This window comes from Humulus lupulus, chromosome 8 (genome assembly GCF_963169125.1).
Source record: "Humulus lupulus chromosome 8, drHumLupu1.1, whole genome shotgun sequence".
Taxonomy (NCBI): Eukaryota; Viridiplantae; Streptophyta; class Magnoliopsida; order Rosales; family Cannabaceae; genus Humulus; species Humulus lupulus.
In genome coordinates, this window is record NC_084800.1 from 603,449 (window position 1) to 608,559 (window position 5,111).

Consider the following 5,111-nt stretch of genomic DNA (forward strand, 5'->3'; position numbering starts at 1 on the left):
TGGGCATAAAAGTTGTAACCCTATGTCTTAGGGTTCTATGTATAAAATTTCGTGAAAATCCGAGGTGTGTATAGGGTGATACAGTCAAAATACTGAGAGACGTACGAATATAAGGAAAAAACTTGTGAAAATTGCCCTAAAAAGGGGAATTTTTTTTTAAATGTTGAATTAAGCCTCCGTTTCGACTCCAATATATTCATTTACCCATGAGATCTCTTGGGGAATAATATCGAACGAGTTGAACACGAGGGTAATACAATTCGGAGAAATTAGTGAAATCTCCAATTCACCAAAGGGGTACCCCTTTCAGAAATCTTCGATGTCTCTAATATGGATTCGAGCACTGTTTTCATAGTGAATACTAAAGAATATGCGAGGGTCATGGGCACAAAAGTTGTACACCTATGTCTTAGGGTTCTATGTATAAAATTTCGTGCAAATCCGAGGTGTGTATAGGGTGATACAGTCAAAATACTGAGAGACGTACGAATATAAGGAAAAAACTTGTGAAAATTGCCCTAAAAAAGGGGAATTTTTTTTTAAATGTTTCATTAAGGCTCCGTTTCGACTCCAATATATTCATTTAACCATGAGATCTCTTGGGGAAAAATTTCGAACGAGTTGAACACGAGGGTAATACAATTCGGAGAAATTAGTGAAATCTCCAATTCACCAAAGGGGTACCCCTTTCAGAAATCTTCGATGTCTCTAATATGGATTCGAGCACTGTTTTCATAGTGAATACTAAAGAATATGCGAGGGTCATGGGCACAAAAGTTGTATCCCTATGTCTTGGGGTTCTATGTATAAAATTTCGTGAAAATCCGAGGTGTGTATAGGGTGATACAGTCAAAATACTGAGAGATGTACGAATATAAGGAAAAAACTTGTGAAAATTTCCCTCAAAAAGAGGAATTTTTTTTTAAATGTTTCATTAAGGCTCCGTTTCGACTCCAATATATTCATTTACCCATGAGATCTCTTGGGGAAAAATATCGAACGAGTTGAACACGAGGGTAATACAATTCGGAGAAATTAGTGAAATCTCCAATTCACCAAAGGGGTACCCCTTTCAGAAATCTTCGATGTCTCTAATATGGATTCGAGCACTGTTTTCATAGTGAATACTAAAGAATATGCGAGGGTCATGGGCATAAAAGTTGTAACCCTATGTCTTAGGGTTCTATGTATAAAATTTCGTGCAAATCCGAGGTGTGTATAGGGTGATACAGTCAAAATACTGAGAGACGTACGAATATATGGAAAAAACTTGTGAAAATTGCCCTAAAAAAGGGGAATTTTTTTTTAAATGTTTCATTAAGGCTCCGTTTCGACTCCAATATATTCATTTAACCATGAGATCTCTTGGGGAAAAATATCGAACGAGTTGAACACGAGGGTAATACAATTCGGAGAAATTAGTGAAATCTCCAATTCACGAAAGGGGTACCCCTTTCAGAAATCTTCGATGTCTCTAATATGGATTCGAGCACTGTTTTCATAGTGAATACTAAAGAATATGCGAGGGTCATGGGCATAAAAGTTGTAACCCTATGTCTTAGGGTTCTATGTATAAAATTTCGTGAAAATCCGAGGTGTGTATAGGGTGATACAGTCAAAATACTGAGAGACGTACGAATATAAGGAAAAAACTTGTGAAAATTGCCCTAAAAAGGGGAATTTTTTTTTAAATGTTGAATTAAGCCTCCGTTTCGACTCCAATATATTCATTTACCCATGAGATCTCTTGGGGAATAATATCGAACGAGTTGAACACGAGGGTAATACAATTCGGAGAAATTAGTGAAATCTCCAATTCACCAAAGGGGTACCCCTTTCAGAAATCTTCGATGTCTCTAATATGGATTCGAGCACTGTTTTCATAGTGAATACTAAAGAATATGCGAGGGTCATGGGCACAAAAGTTGTACACCTATGTCTTAGGGTTCTATGTATAAAATTTCGTGCAAATCCGAGGTGTGTATAGGGTGATACAGTCAAAATACTGAGAGACGTACGAATATAAGGAAAAAACTTGTGAAAATTGCCCTAAAAAAGGGGAATTTTTTTTTAAATGTTTCATTAAGGCTCCGTTTCGACTCCAATATATTCATTTAACCATGAGATCTCTTGGGGAAAAATTTCGAACGAGTTGAACACGAGGGTAATACAATTCGGAGAAATTAGTGAAATCTCCAATTCACCAAAGGGGTACCCCTTTCAGAAATCTTCGATGTCTCTAATATGGATTCGAGCACTGTTTTCATAGTGAATACTAAAGAATATGCGAGGGTCATGGGCACAAAAGTTGTATCCCTATGTCTTAGGGTTCTATGTATAAAATTTCGTGAAAATCCGAGGTGTGTATAGGGTGATACAGTCAAAATACTGAGAGATGTACGAATATAAGGAAAAAACTTGTGAAAATTTCCCTCAAAAAGAGGAATTTTTTTTTAAATGTTTCATTAAGGCTCCGTTTCGACTCCAATATATTCATTTACCCATGAGATCTCTTGGGGAAAAATATCGAACGAGTTGAACACGAGGGTAATACAATTCGGAGAAATTAGTGAAATCTCCAATTCACCAAAGGGGTACCCCTTTCAGAAATCTTCGATGTCTCTAATATGGATTCGAGCACTGTTTTCATAGTGAATACTAAAGAATATGCGAGGGTCATGGGCACAAAAGTTGTACACCTATGTCTTAGGGTTCTATGTATAAAATTTCGTGCAAATCCGAGGTGTGTATAGGGTGATACAGTCAAAATACTGAGAGACGTACGAATATAAGGAAAAAACTTGTGAAAATTGCCCTAAAAAAGGGGAATTTTTTTTTAAATGTTTCATTAAGGCTCCGTTTCGACTCCAATATATTCATTTAACCATGAGATCTCTTGTGGAAAAATATCGAACGAGTTGAACACGAGGGTAATACAATTCGGAGAAATTAGTGAAATCTCCAATTCACCAAAGGGGTACCCCTTTCAGAAATCTTCGATGTCTCTAATATGGATTCGAGCACTGTTTTCATAGTGAATACTAAAGAATATGCGAGGGTCATGGGCATAAAAGTTGTAACCCTATGTCTTAGGGTTCTATGTATAAAATTTCGTGCAAATCCGAGGTGTGTATAGGGTGATACAGTCAAAATTCTGAGAGACGTACGAATATAAGGAAAAAACTTGTGAAAATTGCCCTAAAAAAGGGGAATTTTTTTTTAAATGTTTCATTAAGGCTCCGTTTCGACTCCAATATATTCATTTAGCCATGAGATCTCTTGGGCAAAAATATCGAACGAGTTGAACACGAGGGTAATACAATTCGGAGAAATTAGTGAAATCTCCAATTCACCAAAGGGGTACCCCTTTCAGAAATCTTCGATGTCTCTAATATGGATTCGAGCACTGTTTTCATAGTGAATACTAAAGAATATGCGAGGGTCATAGGCACAAAAGTTGTACACCTATGTCTTGGGGTTCTATGTATAAAATTTCGTGCAAATCCGAGGTGTGTATAGGGTGATACAGTCAAAATACTGAGAGACGTACGAATATAAGGAAAAAACTTGTGAAAATTGCCCTAAAAAAGGGGAATTTTTTTTTAAATGTTTCATTAAGGCTCCGTTTCGACTCCAATATATTCATTTAACCATGAGATCTCTTGTGGAAAAATATCGAACGAGTTGAACACGAGGGTAATACAATTCGGAGAAATTAGTGAAATCTCCAATTCACCAAAGGGGTACCCCTTTCAGAAATCTTCGATGTCTCTAATATGGATTCGAGCACTGTTTTCATAGTGAATACTAAAGAATATGCGAGGGTCATGGGCATAAAAGTTGTAACCCTATGTCTTAGGGTTCTATGTATAAAATTTCGTGCAAATCCGAGGTGTGTATAGGGTGATACAGTCAAAATACTGAGAGACGTACGAATATATGGAAAAAACTTGTGAAAATTGCCCTAAAAAAGGGGAATTTTTTTTTAAATGTTTCATTAAGGCTCCGTTTCGACTCCAATATATTCATTTAACCATGAGATCTCTTGGGGAAAAATATCGAACGAGTTGAACACGAGGGTAATACAATTCGGAGAAATTAGTGAAATCTCCAATTCACGAAAGGGGTACCCCTTTCAGAAATCTTCGATGTCTCTAATATGGATTCGAGCACTGTTTTCATAGTGAATACTAAAGAATATGCGAGGGTCATGGGCATAAAAGTTGTAACTCTATGTCTTAGGGTTCTATGTATAAAATTTCGTGAAAATCCGAGGTGTGTATAGGGTGATACAGTCAAAATACTGAGAGACGTACGAATATAAGGAAAAAACTTGTGGAAATTGCCCTAAAAAGGGGAATTTTTTTTTAAATGTTGAATTAAGCCTCCGTTTCGACTCCAATATATTCATTTACCCATGAGATCTCTTGGGGAATAATATCGAACGAGTTGAACACGAGGGTAATACAATTCGGAGAAATTAGTGAAATCTCCAATTCACCAAAGGGGTACCCCTTTCAGAAATCTTCGATGTCTCTAATATGGATTCGAGCACTGTTTTCATAGTGAATACTAAAGAATATGCGAGGGTCATGGGCACAAAAGTTGTACACCTATGTCTTAGGGTTCTATGTATAAAATTTCGTGAAAATCCGAGGTGTGTATAGGGTGATACAGTCAAAATACTGAGAGACGTACGAATATAAGGAAAAAACTTGTGAAAATTGCCCTAAAAAAGGGGAATTTTTTTTTAAATGTTTCATTAAGGCTCCGTTTCGACTCCAATATATTCATTTAACCATGAGATCTCTTGGGGAAAAATATCGAACGAGTTGAACACGAGGGTAATACAATTCGGAGAAATTAGTGAAATCTCCAATTCACCAAAGGGGTACCCCTTTCAGAAATCTTCGATGTCTCTAATATGGATTCGAGCACTGTTTTCATAGTGAATACTAAAGAATATGCGAGGGTCATGGGCATAAAAGTTGTAACCCTATGTCTTAGGGTTCTATGTATAAAATTTCGTGCAAATCCGAGGTGTGTATAGGGTGATACAGTCAAAATACTGAGAGACGTACGAATATAAGGAAAAAACTTGTGAAAATTGC